The 23,875-nt window shown below is 44.1% G+C and overlaps 1 long non-coding RNA gene and 1 pseudogene across 1 annotated transcript; one reads left to right on the top strand and one right to left on the bottom strand.

Annotated features, from left to right (window-relative positions):
- The window catches only part of LOC137316718 (zinc finger protein 229-like), a 346,515-nt pseudogene that overhangs the window by 128,837 nt on the left and 193,803 nt on the right, over positions 1–23,875 (bottom strand).
- LOC137316653 (uncharacterized) lies at positions 867–9,674 on the top strand. The gene is made up of 3 exons (XR_010961570.1): positions 867–1,105; positions 1,707–1,793; positions 8,646–9,674. It is a non-coding gene; the product is annotated as an uncharacterized lncRNA (long non-coding RNA).

Below are 23,875 nucleotides of genomic sequence, written 5' to 3' on the forward strand. Positions count from 1 at the left end.
AGCAGCAGTATTCCACCTTCATATGTTGTACAAAAGAGAGAGAGAAACTGACCTGCAATGTCCCGTTTTCACCCAGCAACAAATTGGAAAATTCTCCATTCCAATTGCCATTCCAAGCTGGAGTGACAGAAGATGCAGTCTCATCTCTCACTGATATTATTTCAGAGACAGACACATTATTAATCCCACTCTCAGGGACAGTGTCACGCATTTAACCCTCTCTTGCATGTTGTACCCTCTGAAATTTTGCAGCTCAGGGCCCTTCTGTATTTCTCTCAGTGACCGAGAGTTTCACTCCGATTGAAATAAACTGGGACTGTAGCCGTCAGATATTAATTCTACACGGTCCCAGCAAATACACCGACTCCCACTTTCCTCCCATGTTTCTCCAGGATTGGTTCGAGGAATCCGGCCTCCCGTTCCGGAGTCACAATTTTCTTTATCAGTAAAGGGACCAAGAATGAACAGAACCAATTGGCTCATTTCAGAGCCGCCCACTTTATCTCTGGAAGACTCTGTTCCATCAAAAGATACCGAGAGAAACAGCAGGGATGGAAACATCTAGTTTAATAGTTAGAGATTGTAAAGTCAGTCTGGATTCCAGCGTTAGGCACTGGTGGAATCCCATCTGTTTCCCATTCTGGTGCCTGTTCCTGCACTGCCTGTGGACCCCATTCCCTCTGACCTTTCCCCCAGACCCACTTCCTTTGCTCAGACTCGGAAAAATTCCAATTGGGGAAAGTTTCCATCGATTTTTGTATTGGGAATTAAACCAGATATCTGCGCATGCGTGACTCAGCCCCGCCCCCAGCGCTGGGTGTTGGTGAGCAGAAGAGCGCATGCGCGCTCCCCTCCCCCAGCTCGGCCTGTGGGCGCCATTCCCTCAGTGAGCGGAAGAAGATGGTTTAAAACAGCCGGGAATGGAGAGATCACGGCCCCCGGGGGAAGGGAGCAAAGAGCAGCCTCGTTACAGCAGCTCATCGCTTCGGGACCGTGTCCGCAGATGGGCTCAGAGATCGGCATTGAGTCCGGGGGAAGGTCAGGGGGAGTCCGGGGGCTGTTTGTAAGAGGCGGAGTGGATCAGGAACTCGTCCCGGAACACGGAGTGAGCGGGGGAAGGGAGAGGTCATTCTCGGGCTGTGTGTGTCCAGGGTGTGTCCAGGGTAAGGGAGAGAGAATGGGAAGAACCTGATATTTAAAATCATTGCTGCTTTCTCTCCCCAAACCAGTAGTGAATGTTCCTGGTTTAGTTCCAGTCTCACCCTGTTACTGGACAGTGAACAGTCAGGATGTGGGGAGTTATACAAGCAGTATCTATTGCAGGCATCAAGTGAGAAGTGTGAAGGACACATTTTCAACAGCGGTTGTTTGGTTTCGGGTTAACGGTTAGTCCCATGGGAGAGGAGTTGAGAAACCTGACCTGTAGAAAGGTCCCTGCCCCATCGGGTAGTCCCATTCACTGATCAGTGCAGGGGTTGGGTTGTGTCTGGATGTCACTAAATTGTTTTAAAATCGTCCAGCACACCTGGTGTGCAGAAGCTGAGTGCTGCAGTACTGCAGTGGAGTCAGACATTGACACTGTTTCTATCACTGGTTTTCATTTGTGGATATTCAAAATGATCATTAACAGAGATATCAAACTGATCACTTTTGTATTTTCTACCTCACCTGTTCCTGAGTAACAAGAGATAATTTTCTTTCTACAGGCAAATCCTTGAAGGATCCAGAATAAATGTGATGTTTCCTCCACGCGAGGCACAAGGAACAGTGCAGCCAGCTCCTTCTCACACACAGTAAGTACATTATCACTCACAGAGCACAGAGACACAGACAGGTCATCAGTTCCACAGTCTCAGACAGCAGAAGTAGTCAGTCCCACACTGATCTTAAATTCCAGAGACACATTTTCAATCCAACAGAGCAGGTGAAGTAGATACTGTTCCATTTCTCCCAAACTCAGTCCCGCTGACAGGGAAATACAAAAATCCCAGTCAAAATCACACTCTCAGATTAAAAGGCACTGTGTCAATCTCACAATAGGGCAACATTAAATACCAGATAGAAATCACACATGGTACCCGATTGAAAGGCACAGAATGAATCCCAATAATGTACCCTGAGATTCGAATTGAATACCACCCCACAACTCACACATGTGAGTGTAATACATGCAGCATCCATTCGATTAATGTATCATGAGGTACAAACTGCAGACAAGTCCAAAACTCATGTAGAGTATCAGACTGAGAAATGCTGTGACAGTGTAACCTGAGAAACAAATTAGAAACCAGTTTATAATACACTCATAGTATGAGATGTAAAGATACAGTATCAATTCTATTAGTGCACACTGAGATACACATTACATACCAGTCCAAAAATCTCTCTCAATATTAGACTGAAAGACACAGTATCAATTACAATAGAACAGACTGAGCTACATATTATACACCAATTCAAAAATCACTATATCAGTTTGTAATATATGTTATCATTCACAATAGTACACAAAAAAATTGATTTAATAGTAGTCCAAAAAGCACACAAATTATCTGATTAAAAACCTCCAGCACGAAATCCTAAAGTTTATCCATATTTATCAATAAAATGAGAAAAACTATTTAAACATGAAGATATTAAAGCTACAGTATTGAACACCGTAATGTAATGTGAGAAAATAATTACAGACAGATACAGAATAAATCTCGCACTCATGTATGGTACCACAGTTGACAGAGAATGAATCCCCCACTCTCATAATGTACCAGAAACTGGCAGATAAAGTATGAATCCCACACTCACACAGCATCAGAGACTGCATATATCGAATGAATCGCAAACTCAAACACACTACTGACAAGATACACAATGAATCCCAAACAGTATCACGGACTGAGAGATACAAAATGAATCTCTCAGTCACCTACATTAGTGCAGGCTGAGTTACAAATTAGGGACCAGTCCACAAATCTCAGTGTCAGATTGAACGATACAGTACCAATTCCATTAGTGCAGACTGAGCTACATATTAAACACCAATACAAAAGACCAATACAGATTCAGACTGAAATATACAGTATTCCATTGATGCAGACTGAGCTGCACATTGTATATAAGTTCAAAAATGTCACCATATCAGTTTGGAAGATACACTAAATCACAATTGTGTTCACATTGATGCAGATTTAATCGTAGCCAAAAAGTGCAGTGATTCTCTGATTATAACCTACAGCATCACATTTTAAAGTATATAATTATCTACCACTTAAACACTGGGAAAAATTAGTTATACATTTATGTATTAAAGATACAGGTTTGAACGCCATGCTGTAAACTGAGATACAAATTAGATACAGATAAAGAATGAATCTCATACTCAGATCCAGTGCCAGAGACTGACATACAGAATGAATCCCTCACTCACACAATGTACCACTGACTGACAGATACAGAACGAATCCCACACTCACACACTGTAGCACAGACTGACAGATACAGTATATATATCACTCATATACAGTATCAGAGATTGATGGAAATGGAATGAATGTCTCACTCACATACAGCACCAGACACTGACAGATATGGAATTAATCCCAAATTCACACACGGTGCCAGAGACTGACAGGAACAGAATGAACCTCATTCAGATACAGTACAAGGGACTGACATATATAGAATGAATCCCACACTCACACAAAGTACCACAGGCTGACAGAATCAGAATGAATCACTAAGTCAAATCACTGCAGACTGAGTTACACATAACATGCCAGTCCAAAAATCTTAGTGTCAGATTGAAAGATAATGTATCAATTTCATTAGTGCAGACTGAGCCAAACATTATATAGCAGTCCAACACTGTCAGACCTTATCAGACTCAAAGATACAACATCAATTCCATTAGCATGTACTGAGCCACATGTTACACACCAGTCCAAAAATCTCATACAGTAACAGACTGATAGATACATTATCAATTCTATTAGTGCAGGCTGAGCTATATATTACATTCCAGTCCAAAAATCTCACAGTGTCAGACTGAGATACAGAGATGAAGATGTAATACTACTCCAAAACTCACACACATTGTTTGATTAAAGAAAATCCAAAAGTGTATCAATATTTACAAATTAAACACTTGATAAAAAACTGCATAGCCTTTAAAGTATTAAAGATATAGTTTCATATACAATAATATAAACTGAAATAAGAATACAGAATGAATCCAGACTTGCACATTGTCTCATAGACTGAATTATAGAATGAAACCCAGACTGAGATAAATTAGCTGAGACTGACAGATACAGAATGTATCCTAAACTCATATACAGTAGCAGAGACTGACAGATACAGAATGAACCCCACATTTGCATGCAGCACCAGAGACAGACAGAAACAGAATGAATCCCACACTCACATACAGTACCAGAGACAGACAGATACAGAATAAACCCCATACTCATGTACAGTACCAGATACAGACAGGTAAAGAATAAACCCCACACTTATATACAGCACCAGAGACAGACAGAAGCAGAATAAACCTGACATTCGCATACAGTACCCGTTACAGACTGATACAGAATAAACCCCACACACGTACAGTACCACAGACTGACAGGCACAGAATGAATCCCACACTCACACAGTACCAGAGACTGACAGATGCAGAATAAACCCCACACTCATGTACAGTATCTGAGACTGACAGAAACAGAATAAACCCCACACTCACACACAGCACCAGAGACTGATAGGCACAGAATGAATCCTACACTCACACACAGTACCAGAGACTGACAGATACAGAATAAACCCCACACTCATATGCAGCACCAGAGACTGACAGATGGAGAATAAACCCCACACTCATATACAGTACCAGAGACTGACAGATACGGAATGTGTGAATTTGGGATTCACAGTATCGGAGACAGACAGATACAGAATAAACCCCAAACACATCCACAGTATCAGAGACACACAATTACAGAATAAACCCCACACTGACACACAGTTCCAGAGACTGACAGGTACAGAATAAACCTCACACTCATGTACAGTATCAGAGACTGACTTATACAGAATGAATCTTATACTCACACACAGTACCAGAGACTGACAGATACAGAATAAAGCCCAACCTCATATACTGTACCAGAGACAGATAAATACAAAATAAACAACAAACACATCGACAGTATCGGAGATAGATGGATGCATAATAAATCCAACACTGACACACAGTACCAGAGACAGACATAGACAGAATAAACTCCACACTCATATACAGTACCAGAGACTGATAAATACAGAATAAACCCCACACTCACACACAGTACCAGAGACAGACAGATACAGAATGAAAGCTGCACTCACACACAGTACCAGAGACAGACAGATACAGAATAAAACCTACACTCACACACAGTACCAGAGACTGACAGATACAGAATAAACCCCACACTCATATACAGTACCAGAGACTGACAGATACGGAATGTGTGAATTTGGGATTCACAGTATCGGAGACAGACAGATACAGAATAAACCCCAAACACATCTACAGTATCAGAGACACACAATTACAGAATAAACCCCACACTGACACACAGTTCCAGAGACTGACAGATACAGAATAAACCTCACACTCATGTACAGTATCAGAGACTGACTTATACAGAATGAATCTTATACTCACACACAGTACCAGAGACTGACAGATACAGAATAAAGCCCAACCTCATATACTGTACCAGAGACAGATAAATACAAAATAAACAACAAACACATCGACAGTATCGGAGATAGATGGATGCAGAATAAATCCCACACTGACACACAGTACCAGAGACAGACATAGACAGAATAAACCCCACACTCACACACAGTACCAGAGACAGACAGATACAGAATGAAAGCTGCACTCACACACAGTACCAGAGACAGACAGATACAGAATAAAACCTACACTCACACACAGTACCAGAGACTGACAGATACAGAATATACCCCACACTCATATACAGTACCAGAGACTGACAGATACGGAATGTGTGAATTTGGGATTCACAGTATCGGAGACAGACAGATACAGAATAAACCCCAAACACATCTACAGTATCAGAGACACACAATTACAGAATAAACCCCACACTGACACACAGTTCCAGAGACTGACAGATACAGAATAAACCTCACACTCATGTACAGTATCAGAGACTGACTTATACAGAATGAATCTTATACTCACACACAGTACCAGAGACTGAAAAATACAGAATAAACACCAAACTTTTGTACAGTATCAGAGACTGACAGATACAGAAGAAACCCCACAATCATGTAAAGTGCCAGGTAAAATTGTTTGGTTCGTGAGTGTCTGTAAATGAAGGAAACATGGTGTCTGGTAAGGGAGTGTCTATACATGAAGGAAAAACGGTGAAGGGTCAGGGAATATCTATAAATGAAAGAGAAATGGTGACAGGTCAGGGATTGTCCATGAATGAAGGTGAAATGGTTTCTGGTAAGGGAATATTATAAATGGGAGAAGACATGGTGACAGGTCAGGGAGTGTCTAAAAATGAATGCGAAATGGTGACGGGTTACGGAGTGTCCATAAAGGAGGGAGAAATGGTGACAGGAGGCAGAGTCAGTAAATGATGGAGAAATCGTGACTGGTCAGGGGGTGTCTGTAAATGGAGGAGGAATGTTGACTGGTCCGGGAGTGTCTGTAAATGAAGGAGAATTGTTGACAGGTCAGGTCGTGTCCATATCTGAAGGAGAAACAGTGATGGGTCAGGGAGCGTCTATTAATGAAGGGAAATGCTGACGGGTCAGGGAGAGTTTGTAAATGAAGGAGAAATGCTGAAGGGTCAGAGAGCGTCTATAAATGTAGGAGAAATTGTGTTTGATCAGAGAATGTCTGAAAATGAAGGCGAAATGGTGACTGGTCAGGGGGTGTCTGTAAATGAAGGAGGAATGGTGATTGGTCAGGGAGTGTCTGTAAATGAAGGCGAAATGGTGACTGGTCAGGGAGAGTCTGTAAATGAAGGAGGAATGGTGATTGGTCAGGGAGTGTCTGTAAATGAAGGCGAAATGGTGACTGGTCAGGGAGAGTCTGTAAATGAAGGAGTAATGGTGATTGGTCCGGGAGTGTCTGTAAATGAAGGCGAAATGGTGACTGGTCAGGGGGTGTCTGCAAATGAAGGAGAAATGGTGACTGGTCAGGGGGTGTCTGTAAATGAAGGAGGAATGGTGATTGGTCAGGGAGAGTCTGTAAATGAAGGAGGAATGGTGATTGGTCCGGGAGCGTCTGTAAATGAAGGCGAAATGGTGACTGGTCAGGGGGTGTCTGTAAATGAAGGAGAAATGGTGACTGGTCAGGGGGTGTCTGTAAATGAAGGAGAAATGGTGACTGGTCAGGGGGTGTCTGTAAATGAAGGAGGAATGGTGATTGGTCAGGGGGTGTCTGTAAATGAAGAAGGAATGGTGATTGGTCGGGGAGTGCCTGTAAATGAAGCAGGAATGGTGATTGGTCCGGGAGTGTCTGTAAATGAAGCAGGAATGGTGATTGGTCAGGGGGTGTCTGTAAATGAAGGAGGAATGGTGATTGGTCAGGGGGTGTCTGTAACTGAAGGAGAAATGGTGATTGGTCAGGGGGTGTCTGTAAATGAAGGCGAAATGGTGATTGGTCAGGGGGTGTCTGTAAATGAAGGAGGAATGGTGATTGGTCAGGGGGTGTCTGTAAATGAAGGAGGAACGGTGATTGGTCCGGGAGTGTCTGTAAATGAAGGCGAAATGGTGACTGTCAGGGGGAGTCTGCAAATGAAGGAGGAACGGTGATTGGTCAGGGAGTGTCTGTAAATGCAGGAGAATTGTTGACAGGTCAGGTCGTGTCGATATCTGAAGGACAAAAAGTGATGGCTCAGGGAGTGTCTATTAATGAAGGGACATGCTGACGGGTCAGGGAGAGTTTGCAAATGAAGGAGAAATGCTGAAGTGTCAGGGAGCGTCTATAAATGTAGGAGAAATTGTGTTTGATCAGGGAGTGTCTGAAAATGAAGGAGAAATTGTGATAGGTCAAGGAAAATCTTTAAATGAAGGAGAAATGGTGACTGGTCAGGGAGAGTCTGTCGCCAAAATTGGGAGATATCACAGATGGACGGCATACAGGCAGCTATAGGGAGGGACATTGTGTGGAAATGAGGGGCAGAGCATATGCACACAGTCAGAGTCAACATATTCAGGAGAGGAGAGGGGAATCAGTGAGTGTAGAACTGAATCCAACCAGAGTCAGCAACTTCAGGGGAGGAGAGGGAGGGGAACCAGTGAGTGTAGAACTGAACCCAGTCAGAGTCAGCACCTTCAGGGGAGGAGAGGGAGGGGAACCACTGAGTGTAGAACTGAACCCAGTCACAGTCGGGATCTTCAGGAGAGAGAGAAAACTTAAATAGAAGGAAAAATGTTGGAGGTGGTGCGATGGGTTTGGGTTTCAGCAGAGGGAGGAGGGTGAGTGTGTGGGACGGGGATTTACAGTTTGGGGGAATGAGCGGGAAGAATGTTCTATTGAAACTAGAATTGCCTGTTCTGAATTTCTATCCTGTATTCACAGTGAGGACTTTTGTTATCTCCTTTTACAGGGTATTAGAAGGGGCGGATTTGCAGACGAGAAACTCAAACCAAACATCACGTCAAGATCTGACTCCATTCACCAGCACCTGAAGATTATCGGCCTTAAAATGTCGGACAAATGTTGATCTGTTCTATCTGTGGGAAAAGATTTCAAACATCACTGTGACTGGAATAGCAGCGAGACACACACACCCGATTGAGAGTGTTCCAGTGCACTGACTGTGGGAAGAGCTTTCACCAGTTACACAGCCTGAAAAAAAACATCACACCATTCACAGTGGGGAGAAACGAGACACGTGTTCTCTGTGCAGACGAGACTTCTACTGATCTCCAACGTGGAGAGAGAGAAGGACACCCGCACCATGGAGAAACCGTGGAAATGTGGGGACTGTGGGAGGGGATTCAGTTACTCATCCCGGCTGGAAACACATCGACGCAGACACACTGGAGAGAGGCCGTTCACCTGCTCCGTGTGTGGGAAGTGATTCACTCAGCCATCCCACCTCATTGAACATCAACTTGTTTACACTGATAAGAGACTTTTTAAATGTTCTGTCTGTGAGAAGAGCTTTAAAAGAAAAAGTGATCTGCTGACACACCAACGCACTCACACTGGGGAGAGGCCGTTCACCTGCTCCGTGTGTGGGAAGTGATTCACTCAATCTTCCCACCTCATTGAACATTAACTTGTTCACACTGATAAGTGTCTTTTTAAATGTTCTGTCTGTGAGAAAAGCTTTAAAAGTAAAAGTGATCTGCTGACACACCAACGTATTCACACTGGGGAAAGGCCGTTCACCTGCTCCGTGTGTGGGAAGGGATTCACTCGATCATCCCTCCTGCTGAGTCACCAGCGGGATCACATGTGATTCCAGGAGTTGGATTCTGCTGTTATTGCTGCTGTTAATCACATCCAGGACTGAACCGTGTTCATTCTGACAGTTGGGGTTTGTTTTTGATGTTAATAATCCCTTTAACTGGGCTGGAGTTTAGTATTCTGTACAAGTGTCAAATGAATCAGCTTTCTTTCAAACAAAGTGTTTCTAGTCCTTCATATCTTGATGATAAGAATCATAGAAGTTTGCAACATGGAAACAGGCCCTTCGGCCCAACATGTCCATGTCGCCCAGTTTATACCACTAAGCTAGTCCCAGTTGCCTGCACTTGGCCCATATCCCTCGATACCCATCTTACCCATGTAACTGTCCAAATGCTTTTTAAAAGACAAATTTGTACCCGCCTCTACTACTGCCTCTGGCAGCTCGTTCCAGACACTCACCACCCTTTGAGTGAAAAAATTGCCCCTCTGGACCCTTTTGTATCTCTCCCCTCTCACCTTAAATCTATGCGCCCTCGTTATAGACTCCCCTACCTTTGGGAATAGATTTTGACTATCTACCTTATCTATGCCCCTCATTATTTTATAGACTTCTGTAAGATCACCCCTAAACCTCCTACTCTCCAGGGAAAACCGTCTCAGTCTATCCAACCTCTCCCTATAAGTCAAACCATCAAGTCCCGGTAGCATCCTAGTAAATCTTTTCTGCACTCTTTCTAATTTGAGGACTTATGATGAAGTGTGTGGAATCCTGAGTTCCTTCACCTTTTCAAAAGATAGATCTACAAGATGTCCAAGTCTGACAGGACAGAAAATTGTATTATATCACAGGGTCCACTTCAATCAGCCTGAGCAGGTTTCCAATACACTTGTGTGAAAAAGAGCTTCCTAATTTCAATCCTAGACGCCCTAGCTCTAAATTTAAGGTTATGTCCTCTTGTTCTGGATTCCCCCACTGGAGAAAATAGTTTCTATTTCTACCCTATCGAGCCCCTTTATAATTTTAAATCCCTGGATCAGATCACCCCTCAACCTTCTAAACTCAAGTGAATGCAAACCAAGTTTATCCAGCCCGAGTATCATTCTGGTGAATCTGCACTGTCCCCCCTCCAAGGCCAATATATCCTTGGTGAGGATCAGTACTCCAGAAGGGCTCTGACCAAGACTCTGTCGAACTGAAGCATCACTTCCTTCCCTTTGTATTCCAGCCCTGGAGATAAAGGCCATTAATCTGTGATTGCTTTTTGTATCTGTGCACTAGCCTTTAGTGATTTGTGTACATGGACACCCAAATCTCTTTGCTCCTCCACCGTTCCCAATCTCTCACTTTAAGAAAATACTCCAATGTTTCCTTTTTGCATCCAAAGTGAATGATCTCACTCTTCCCCACATTGAACTCCATCTGCCACAGTTTGTCCATTCACTTAAACTGTCCCTTTGTAACTTCCTGCTCCCATCTACATCACTTACTGTGCCTCATAACTTTGTGTCATCTGGAAACTTGGATCTACAACTCTCTATTCCTTCATCCAATTTATTGATAAATATGGTGAAAAGCTGAGGCCCCAGTGCAGATCCCTGGGAACACCACTTGTCATATCCCACCAATCAAAGAACTTTCCCTTTATCCCTACTCTCTTCTCCGACCTCCCAATCAATTACAACCCATGTCACAAGGTCACTTTCAATTGTGTGCATTTTATTTATTCTATTAATCTCTTGTGCTGAACCTTATCAAATGCCTTCTGGAAGTCCACATAGACAACATCCATAGACACTCCCCTGTCCACCTTGTTGGTTTCCTCAACAAATCCAGCTAAATTAGTCAGACATGACCTACCCTTCACAAATCCAAGTTGACTCTCTTTGACCAGCTCAATTTGTGTCTCATGATAGATTTCAGTAAGTTCCCCACAACCGACGTTAAAATGACAGGTCTGTATTGTCCTGGTTTCTCCCTCCCTCCTTTTTTAAATAACGGAGTGACATTTTCAACATGTATATCCAAAGGCACAATTCCTGAGTCCAGAGAGCTTTGGGAAATTATAACTAATGCATCTCTGATTTCCCCAACTGTTTCCTTTAATACGATGGGGTGGATACCGTCAGGTCCGAGAGCAGTCTCCGTGGAGGGGGGTTATCACCTTTTACCTGAATACACCGATATTTTCGCCCACATTCATGTTAGTGTTTGGCGAACACTGTCTGATGTCTTTCACACACCTGTCGAACCTTGGGGTCAGAGGCGTAGGGGGTAATTTCACCTTCACTGCTTGGGCGGTAAACTGACGGAGCAGAAATTAAAATCGGGCCGGTTCTATAAGGGGCGGGTGATCCGCTCGACCAGTTCAGCCCCCAGCGATGGTGAAAATTTCCCTCCACGTGTTGTGAACCGGTGCAGTTTGAGACAATGGACCAACTTGTGGGCTTCGAAGATTGATATTAGGGCGGAGGTCAGGAAAAGTGTGGCCGATTTTAACTATCCCCGCCTGGCGGAAATGGGGTGGTAGAGGCGAGTAAATGGTGTCAGGTCACTTACCGCCCCTTTAAGGTTGGAGTTCCTGCCTCCACCACCGTGGGTCGGGTCCTGAGAAGAGCGGCCGGAGCAACACCCACCTGTTTCCGGGTCAGGCCACGTGTAATATGTAAATCAGGGTATTATGACGTATCTGGGACAGTATTTAAATTTGGTGACGAATGGGTGGAGGACCCGCCCTATCGATGGGCATTGAGTGATCCAGAACACTGAGAAGTTTATTTTTAACTTTTATTTTTTGGAGTAAGGATGAGCAGGAGAGCTTTCCCTTGGCCTGCTGAGGCCGTGAGAAATCTCCCGGCCCCTGATCATCTCAGAAATGTATCAGGAGGTTTCCTTATTGATCTGTGTAACCAGGCCCAGACTCATGTCCCATTAAACTCCCTGCAGTGAGTAAACATTGCTGCACAGCAGCTCAGAGAGGAAACGATCTCCGGAACTCCCCACTGGAGTTTGAAATTACATTAATATTTTACCAGTTAGTAACGGTCCGGGTGTTGGTCCATTATTATTCTGTTCTGGTCAAAACAAATGTCCCAATGAACAGGACGCTGTCTGACCCTGACAGCTCACCTTCAGTCCATCCCACCGGGCAGTGTGTGTGATGGGAAATAATCATCAACCGAAAAGGAGGATTTGATTTTATTCATTTCAGGATTAAACATTTAATATTGAAATCATATTATTTCCAGACTGATAACAGCAAATAATTTCTTGTCAGAATCACATCTTGTATCATTTCACAACACCACATTTGTCGGGTAAAATATAATTCCTGTCTGCTTTTTTCCAAATTTATTTAAAGTATTCGATTGATATCAGTTACTTTAGTGAACTCATTGATGTCAATAGATAGTAAAATCAGGCGCGGTGAATAACGGGCGCCCGATCCGCTACCGCCCGTCTTAGGCCACCGCCAAACGTGAAACTCTAATTGACTCTAATTGACTTTTTATTTAATTTCGGATGGAAAGTCTTCAGACGTTTCTATGATTTAACTAATGTAACAATTAGATTCAGTGGGTATTTCATCCCGTTCTTCAGCTCCTCTCTGAATTTAGTCTGGGTCACAGCATAAATACACGTGTTGGTGCAGGAACTGAGAAGTTGAAGCATGAATCCGGTTGACTCAATGTCACTGACCGTATAGTACTGGGCGTTTGTTATATGCGGAGAGATAAAATAAAAAACGAGTGTGCTCCATAACAATATAAAACTGCCTGATATACTGAAGAGTAAAATGATGGATTTCCTTCGGTTCTCCATCTCTGGATCCTTGTGATTCTCTCCATTGCTGCGGCCCCGGAGTCCCCTGCGGACTCTACTGGCCGCTAAAATGTGCCTGGCGGTGAGAACATTGAACAGTAAAATCAGAATGAATGGAAGACAAGGCATAAACACAAGATTAAACAAGTCAAACGCTGCCCATGCGGGTGAAGTGAAAAGGGTCGATTTCCAGGCACAACCCCGGGGTACATTGTCCATTATATATTCAGGGTCAAATGCAAAGTAGAAGGGAATGTTTAGCAAACAGCTCAGCGCACTCACCACCCCGATAACAACAGCCGCCGTTTTCTCGGTGCAATATTTTGTTTTCAGCTTCTGACAACAAATGGCCACAAATCGATCAAAGGTGAAAGCGACTGTGAACCAGACAGAGGTCGATATGGCCGCAAAACTCAGGGTGAGAATGAGACGACACACGGGGGTAATGGTCAAGAATGAAACTGGGAAATAAATCTCAACAATGCGCCACATTATGACATCAGTGATAACGACCAGGAGATCGGCCGCCGCCATTCCCACCAGGTAGCGAGTGATACATTTGGAGAGTCCGCACTTTCCTCGGGACAGGATCACAATCGCCACCAAGTTAACTGTAAGAAAGAGAAACGGAAGGAGAGAAATTACTGATCAGACCTGGAGCCAAAGCAGCAGTTTGAGAGGATCTGGGGTGAAATTTCCAGCTTTTTTGCTGCATCAAACGGTGGAAACTGATTCACTGACCTGGGCAGCGCTTTTGGGCAAAAAAAAGTTTTTAGACACAATTTTCAATCATGCATTGGGAAATTGATACAGAACGTGAATAAAATGATCACCGGATCGACTGGAAGGGCCGAGTGAGGGGGCAGTGCCAGTGGGGAAGGGAGAAGGGGCTGAAATGTGCGGGAATCCAACGGGCAAAATTCGGATTTGGCTCCAGAGGGACGGGAAAGTGAGCGAGGGCCGGAAAGGTGAGGGGACAGGAAGAGCTGCTGTTGGGTTTGTTGCTGTGGTTGAAGAGAGCCGACAGGGGCTGGCACAAAACGGGAAAGACCGAGATCCGCGGCGGTGTTTTTGAGGCTTTGAATCGGATTGGAAGAGGCAGCTGGAGGCCGAGCCAGTGAGAGAGAGGGAGGGATACGAGGAAAAGGACATGGACGAGGTGGAGGGGAGTGAGGAGCAGATGGTTTGGGAAAGGGGATAAACAGAAGTAACGGATGAGGAGACAGAGGATTCAATGCAGTGGGTGGAGAGGGTGGGATTCACAGGGAGAGACTGCAGCAGAGTGTGAGAGGAAATCTATTTTATAGGTCCCACTCACACAATCCAAACAATAAATTCAACCATTGATTTCTGTGGTTATTGTTGTCAGGGAATATTTCGTTCATTACATAATGTTTCAATAAATTGACTTTGCACATTCGATTAAAACTAAATCAAAATGCATTAATTGAATTAGCTTCGTTCTTTATTGAATTAAGCTGACACATAGCTTCTAGAATAGAGTATCCTAATAATTCAATGCGATCAAGAAATCACTGATTTTATTCTTTGAATACATTTCAATTAAATTCAAGTAAATTGAACATTCACGTAAACAGACTGAGGACCTGATAGCGATAAGCACATCCGGAGGGAGCACAATAAAACTCTCACAATCTGACAACATCCTAATAACACCTTCAAGTGACATTTCCTTTACATAATTGCACTGGAAGTTTCAGCAGTTTATTCCGATGAATTATTCACAACGCTGCTGCTCTCTAGCTCTCTCTCATTCTCTGTATGCCTCTCTCTCTCTCTCCCATTCTCACGTTCCTTCTCCCCCTCTCTTTCGTTTTCCTTCTCGGTCACGTTCTCTTTCGCACCTCTCTATCTCTCCGCACTCTCTCTACTCTTTCTCAATGACCCTTTTCATATCCGAGTAAATCCTAACATCCCGCGCCTGCTTTCTCCTCACCAGCCCAGCGTTCCAACGATCCTATTCTTAGTGTAAGTTTGTTAAATGGTGAACCCTCTGTGAACAGTTTAATGTTTCTACAGATCATCCCGTTCTCCACCTGTTCACCGACACTGTTCACTTCATCGACAATGCATGGAGTGAACAGAATCGAATCCCTCTCCCAGACACACCTCACAACAATTGAAATTCCTTCTCCTGTAATTACAAAGTACAGCGTTAGATGGCGGCATTGTTCAATTAACAAAACGCCAACATCACCGCTGCTGCAAAAAATCCACAGATAAATGGAAGGGCTCATGATTCCATCAGATAAAGTGCAAACTGATAAAACATAACATCAAAACATTGCATTTTACAGTGAATTCATCGACAGTGAAGCAGAGAATGAGGTGTAAAAGTATCAGCAGCAAACTCAGTTCAATAGGCAGACATCTGAAGCGGCGTCAGATGCACACACAATTAAATAAACTTTCAGAATAGTGATAACCAATAAATACATTGAAATCCCAGTTAAACTGAACCATGTTATTGTGGAGGGAAGGCATTGCGCTGCCTCCTTGTAACACTGAGACCGTGAGCTGTCTCATTATCAATCACTAAAAACATGTCAATGAAAAAAATATTCCAGGACAGGTTAGTTCCACAACATGAAACTGTGAAGAACTCCTGATGGTCTGAGACCAGCTCTTAGCCCAGACACCTGATTCCAATACAATCAGCACAGAGAATAATCCAGTAACAATGCCAGAATTGGATAAACAAAATCGTAAACATATAATGCAGCTGCTCGAAGACCAAAAGAGCAGAGACTGAGGACAGAACAGTCCACTGTGTAATACAAGATGGGAGGAAAAAAAAGTATCAAGTACAGCAGCAGATTTAATAACGATTTACACCTTGAACAGCTGAGATAATGGCTTACCTGTGATTCCAACGGCTGCGAGAACTGGATAATAAATACATTCTATCAGATACATTACTGAATATCCCATTTCCGTGAGAAGCAATGATTTCTGTTGGCCTGGAAACCGCAGCTCCGGCAGGCACTCTGTGTGGATTCATTGCAGCGATCCCTGATTTATACAGGGGGTAAATCTCCACTGACACGGTTATACCCCTGATCATTGCTATTAGTTACAGTCATTTGAACAAACAGGCCACATCAGCAGCTTTGACTCCGATGTAAATGATGACGTGGATATATCACAAACTTCTCAAAGTTCAGAACCTTGTCTTAATGAGACCTCTCTCCGGAATAAAGTGAAAAGCTGTGCTCAGAAAGGACTGGTCCAACAATGAGCGGCTTCATTTACAGTTTTCATATAATTGTATTGACCATGTTCACTTTTACCGATTCAATTATAAATTTTATAGATTTCTCCACATTATACATTGAATCCAGGGACACAAGCAGACCCGTTTCACTCTGTTCCTGCAGTTTCCCAGTGAAAATATGAATGTTGACACGAAGACAGCCTCTAAAAGAGACACCATCTTTTCAGGCAGTGCTCAACAACACTCCGTGTGAAAAATGTTCTCCTTATTTCCCCTCTAGTTGTTTTGCCAATTATTGTAAACCGATGACCTCTGGTTATCAATCCAATTATTTAATTACCCCTATTTGCTCTATAAAAACGCCTCATTATTATGATTACCTCTTTTTGATCTCCCCTTAACCTTTTCTGCTCTAAGGAGAACAAGCCCAGCTTCTCCAGTCTCTCCACATAACTGAAGTCCCTCATCCCTGGTATCACAGTGGTAAATCTCGTCGGTGCCCTCTCCAAGGCCTTTACATCCTTCTTAAAGTGTGGTGCCCAGTGCTGTACACTATATTACAGCTGAGGCCTAACCAGCCTTTTGTCAAGGTTTAACATGACTTCCCTATTTGTGTATTCAATGCCCCTCTTTACAAATGATGTGGAGATCATTCAATGCCCCTCTTTACAAACCCATGTATCCCATCCGCTTGCTTAACCACCTTATCAACTTGCCCTGCCACCTTCAAAGATTTGTGAATGTGCGCCCCCAGGTCCCTCTGCTCTTCCACCACCCTCAAAATAGTACATTGAGTTCCATCGAGTTACTTCAAAACCACAGCACAGAAACTGGCCATTCGGCCCAACTTGTTTATGCCAGCATGTATGCCCCATACGAGCCTCCTCCCTCCCTACTCCATCTAACCCTATCAGGACGCGATATTCCATTATGCCTCTTGTGCTTATCTACCTTCCCCTTAAATACATCTACGTTATTTCCCTCAACTGCTCCTTGTGGTAGCGCATTGCACATTCTTACCACTCATTCGGTAAAGAAGTTTTACCTGAATTCCATATTGGATTTATTAGTGACAGTCTTATATTTATGAACTCTAATTTTATACTCCCTCCCAAGTGGAAGCATTTTCTCTACATCTACCCGAACAAATTCTATCATTATCTTAAAGACCTCTATCAGGTCACCCCTCAGCCTTCTCTTTTCAAAAGAAAAGTGTCCCAGCCTGTTCAGCCTTTCCTGATTATGATATCCCCTCAGTTCTGGTATCATCCCTGTGAATCTTTTCTGCACCCTCTCCAATCCCTGTATACCCTTTCTATAAAATGGAGACCAGACTGTGCACAATAATCCAAGTGTGGCCGAACCAAGGCTCCACACAAGTTTAACATAACTTCTTTGTTTATCAATTCTATCCCTCTAGAATTGAACCTCAGTGCTTGACTCGACTTTTTGTAAACCTGCGTCGCTACTTTTAGTGATTGGTCTGTTTGTGCCACAAGATTTTATTAAAATTTCAAAATATGCTTTATTTCATAAAATTTAATGATACACACATTTCAATGAAAATGTCACAATTACCGTTCAAAACAATACAATACAGATCGTGCACACTAAGATCTCATTATTACAATTCAAAACACAGTACAGATCTTCTAATACATTCTGTACCATACAAAGTGACATGTCCTTACATGGTCGCCTTTCCTCAAAGAACCTTTACGTCGGCAGCACCTCACTTCAGTGCGTCCCTCAGAACATACTCCTGGACCTTGGAGTGTGCCATTCGGTAACAGTCGGTCGTGGACAGTTCCTTCAACTGGAATCCAAGCAGGGAATGGCCCTGGGAGTCCTCAACATTGACTCTGGTACCCATGAAATCTCATGGCATCAGGTCAAACATGGGCAAGGAAACCTCCTGCTGATTACCACCTACCGTCCTCCCTCAGCTGATGAATCAGTCCTCCTCCATGTTGAGCACCACTTGGAGGAAGCACTAAGGGTAGCAAGGGCACAAAATGTACTCTGGATGGGCGAATTCAATGTCCATCACCAAGAGTGGCTCGGTAGCGCCACGACTGACCGAGCTGGCCGAGTCCTGAAGGATATAGCTGGCAGACTGGGCCTGCGGCAGGTAGTGAGCGAACCAACATGAGGAAAAACCTGCTTGACCTCGTCCTCACCAATCTACCTGTCGCAAATGCATCTGTCAATTACAGTATTGGTCGGAGGGACCACCGCATCGTCCTCGTGGAGATGAAGTCCCGTGTTCGCACTGAGGACACCATCCAACGTGTTGTGTGGCACTACCAACGTGCTAAATGGGATAGATTCAGAACATAGAATCATAGAATCATAGAAGTTTACAACATGGAAACAGCCCCGTCTGCCCAACATGTCCATGTCGCCCAGTTTATACCACTAAGCTAGTCCCAATTGTCTGCACTTGGCCCATATCCCTCTATACCCATCTTACCCATGTAACTGTCCAAATGCTTTTTAAAAGACAAAATTGTACCCGCCTCCACTACTGCCTCTGGCAGCTCGTTCCAGACACTCACCACCCTTTGAGTGAAAAAAATTGCCCCTCTGGACCCTTTTGTATCTCTCCCCTCTCACCTTAAATCTATGCCCCCTCGTTATAGACTCCCCTACCTTTGGGAAAAGATTTTGACTATCGACCTTATTGATGCCCCTCATTATTTTATAGACTTCTATAAGATCACCCCTAAACCTCCTACTCTCCAGGGAAAAAAGTCTCCGTCTATCCAACCTCTCCCTATAATTCAAACCATCAAGTCCCGGTAGCATCCTAGTAAATCTTGTCTGCACTCTTTCTAGTTTAACAATATCCTTTCTATAATAGGGTGACCAGAACTGTACACAGTATTCCAAGTGTGGCCTAACTAATGTCTTGTACAACTTCAACAAGACATCCCAACTCCTGTATTCAATGTTCCGACCAATGAAACCAAGCATGCTGAATGCCTTCTTCACCACCCTATCCACCTGTGACTCCACTTTCAAGGAGCTATGAACCTGTACTCCTAGATCTCTTTGTTCTTTAACTCTCCCCAACGCCCTAACATTAACGGAGGAGGTCCTGGCCCGATTCGATCTACCAAAATGCATCACCTCACATTTATCTAAATTAAACTCCATCTGCCATTCATCGGCCCACTGGCCCAATTTATCAAGATCCCGTTGCAATCCTAGATAACCTTCTTCACTGTCCACAATGCCACAATTTTGGTGTCATCTGGAAACTTACTAACCATCCCTCCTAAATTATCATCCAAATCATTAATATAAATAACAAATAACAGCGGACCCAACACCGATCCCTGAGGCACACCGCTGGTCACAGGCCTCCAGTTTGAATAACAACCCTCTACAACCACCCTCTGTCTTCTGCCGTCAATCCAATTTGTATCCAATTGGCTACCTCACCTTGGATCCCGTGAGGTCTAACCTTATCTAACAACCTACTATGTGGTACCTTGTCAAAGGCTTTGCTAAAGTCCATGTAGACCACGTCTACTGCACAGCCCTCATCTATCTTCTTGATCTAGCAGCTCAAAACTGGGCATCCGTGAGGCAATGTGAGCCAGCGGCAGCAGCAGAATTATATTTCAGCGCAATCTGTAACCTCATGGCCCAGCATATTCCTCACTCCACCATTACCAACAAGCCAGGGGATCAATCCTAGTTCAATGAAGGGTGTAGAAGAGCATGCCAGGGGCAGCACCAGGCGTACCTAAAAATGAGGTGCCAACCTGGTGAAGCTCCAACTCAGGACGACATGCATGCTAAACAGCGGAAGCAACATGCTACAGACAGAGCTAAGCGAGTTCACAACCAACGGCTCAGATCAAAGCTCTGCAGTCCTGCCACATCCAGTCGTGAATGGTGGTGGACAATTAAACAACTAACGGGAGGAGGAGGCTCTGTGAACATCCTCATCCTCAATGATGGTGGAGTCCAGCACATGAGTGCAAAAGACAAGGCTGAAGCGTTTGCAACCATCTTCAGCCAGAAGTGCCGAATAGATGATCCATCTCGGCCTCCTCCTGATATCTCCACCATCACATAAGCCAGTCTTCAGCCAATTCGATTCACTCCAAGTGATATCAAGAAACGGCTGAGAGCAGTGGCTGCAGCAAAGGCTATGGGCCCCGACAACATCCCGACTGTCGTGCTGAAGTCTGGTGTTGCAGAACTAGCTGCGCCTCTCGCCAAGCTGCTCAAGTACAGCTGCAACACTGGCATCAACCCCACAATGTGGAAAATTGCACAGTTGTGTCCTGTCCACAAAAAGCAAGACAAATCCAATCCGGTCAATTACCGCCCTATCAGTCCACTCTCAATCATAAACAAAGTGATGGAAGGTATCGTCGACAGTGCTATCAAGCGGCACTTACTCACCAATAACCTGCTCACCGATGCTCAGTTTGGGTTCCGCCAGGACCACTCGACTCCAGACCTCATTACAGCCTTGGTCCAAACATGGACAAATGAGCTGAATTCCTGAGGTGAGGTGAGAGTGACTGCACTTGACATCAAGGCAGCATTTGACCGAGTGTGGCACCAAGGAGCCGTCGTAAAATTGAAGTCAATGGGAATCAGGGGGGAAACTCTCAAGTGGCTGGAGTCATACCGAGCTCAAAGGAAGATGGTAGTTGTTGTTGGAGGCCAATCATCTCAGCCCCAGGGCATTGCTGCAGGAGTTCCTAAGGGAAGTGTCTTAGTCCCAAGCATCTTCAGTTGCTTCATCAATGACCTTCCCTCCATCATAAGGTCAGAAATGTGGATGTTCACTGATGATTCCTCAGTGTTCAGTTCCATTCGCATCCCATCAAATAATGAAGCAATCCGAGCCCGTTTGCAGCAAGACCTGGACAACATCCAGGCTTGGACTCATAAGTGGCAAGGAAGATTCGCGCCAGACAATTGCCAGGCAATGACCATCTCCAACAAGAGAGAGTCTAACCACCTCCCCTTGACATTCAACGGCATTACCATCGCCAAATCCCCCACCATCAACATCCTGGGGGTCACCATTGACCAGAAACTTAAATGGTCCAGCCACGTAAATACTGTGGCGACAAAAGCAGGTCAGAGACTGGGAATTCTGCAGCGGGTGACCCACCTCCTGACTCCCCAAAGCCTTTGCACCATCGACGAGGCACAAGTCAGGAGTGTGATGGAATACTCTCCACTTGCCTGGATGAGTGCAGCTCCAACAACACTCAAGAAGGTCGTCACCACCCAGGACAAAGCAGCCCGCTTGATTGGCACCCCATCCATCACCCTAAACATTCACTCCCTTAACCACCGGCGCACAGTTGCTGCGCTGTGTACAATCCACAGGATGCACTGCAGCAACTCGCCAAGGCTTCTTCGACAGCACCTCCCAAACCCGCGACCTCTACCACCTAGAAGGACAAGAGCAGCAGATATATAGGAACAACACCACCTGCACGTTCCCCTTCCAAGTCACACACTATCCCGACTTGGAAATATATCACCGTTACTTCATCGTCGCTGGGTCGAAATCCTGGAACTCCCGTCCTAACAGCATCGTGGGTGAACCTTCACCACACGGACTGCAGCGTTTCAAGACGGCGGTTCACCACCACCATCTCAAGGGCAATTAGGGATGGGCAAGAAATGCCGGCCTCGCCAGCGATGCCCACATCCCATGAAGGAATAAAAAAAACACACGTAGCGTTGTAAATAAAGTTCGTGAGCTGCAGGCTCAAGTCGCCACATGGGACTATGATCTCGTGGCAATAACAGAGACGTGCTTCAAAGAAGGGGAGGATAATATTTAAAAATATTTACTTAAAAAGTCGTCACCTTGTAGCTCGGTTGAAAATGTAGTCAACTTGAAATTGTAGTAAGCAGTGAGGAGGATAGTAGCAGACTTCAGACAGACTGGTAATAAAATGGGCAGACACATGGCAGATGACATTTAATACAGAGACGTGTGAAGAGATGCATTTTGGGAGGAAGAATGAGGCGAGGCAATATAAACTAAATAGTGCAATTTTAAAGGTGTTGCAGGAACAGACAGACCTGGGGGTGTATGTGCGCAAATCATGAAAGGTGGCAGTACAAGTCAATAAATCTGTTAAATAAAACTTATAGGATCATTGGCTTTAAAAATAGAGGTATAGGGAAAAGAAGCAAAGAGGTTATGCTAAACCTTTATAAATCATTGTTTTGACCGCAGCTGAAGTGTTGCGTCCAATTCTGGGCACCACATTTTAGGAAGGATGTCAAGACCTTACAGAAGGTACAGAGGAAATTTATTGGAATTATATCAAGGATAGGGAACGTCAATTAATTGGAGAGACTGGAGACTCTGGAATTGTTCTCCTTCGAGCAGAGAATGTTAAAGGGCCATTTAATAGAGGTGTTCAAAATCATGAAGGGTTTTGATAGAGTAAATAAGGAGAACATTTTGCCACTGGCAGAAGAGTCGGTGGCCAGAAGGTCAGATTGAAAATTATTGGCAAAAGAACCAGAGGCGAGATGAGGAGAATTTGTGTACACAGTGAGGCCTATCAAGATGTCCGTTTGCAAATAATTCCAATAATCCATGGTCACTTTCAAAAGGTGGCCTTGAGCCTATTGACACAAAACAGCGTGAAAAGTTCTTCAAAATGCACAAAAGCCCCGGTTTGGGACAGAGTGAAACCGTCACTGAAAGATAAAGGAAAGCAGCTGGGTTCGGTGTGTGTCCAAACATTGTGCATTTTTACAGATTCCCACATCTCCACACCATGAAACAGAATTGCATTAGAAGTGTCGGAGCTCTATTATGGGATGGATGGATGCATGCATTAACGGTGGGAATTGATATGGAAACATTGGGGATTAAAAGCTTCATGCTGATCCCAACGGGCAACTGCAGCACTGAGTTTATTGAAGGACATTAGTCTCCACCCACTGTGCAGATCTATATCTCAGTGATATGGTCAGCTCGAGCATACTGAAAGAGGAAGTGGAGTCTAAATAATGAGAACCGAATGGTGTTAGAATCCACTGGAAACCGGTACTTTGAGAGACACTTTACTCACTGTCACGAACATCATAATATGAGTGTCATCGCTTTGGAGGGCGGACTAAAAATACAAGACAAATAAGTAAAGAATTTGAAAATATTATATGGTACATTTTGGTAGAAGGATTAAGGAGGCCACGTACTCCCTGGAAAATAAGCGTCTAAATTGGACACAGGAGCGAAGCAATGTCGGGGTACAGATTCACAAATCATTAACAGCAGCAAATAAAGTTAACAAGGCCATAAATTGCAAACAAAGCACTGGGGTTCATTTCTAGAGCAATAGAATTGAAAAGC

This window comes from Heptranchias perlo, unplaced genomic scaffold, assembly GCF_035084215.1.
Source record: "Heptranchias perlo isolate sHepPer1 unplaced genomic scaffold, sHepPer1.hap1 HAP1_SCAFFOLD_60, whole genome shotgun sequence".
Classification (NCBI taxonomy): domain Eukaryota; kingdom Metazoa; phylum Chordata; class Chondrichthyes; order Hexanchiformes; family Hexanchidae; genus Heptranchias; species Heptranchias perlo.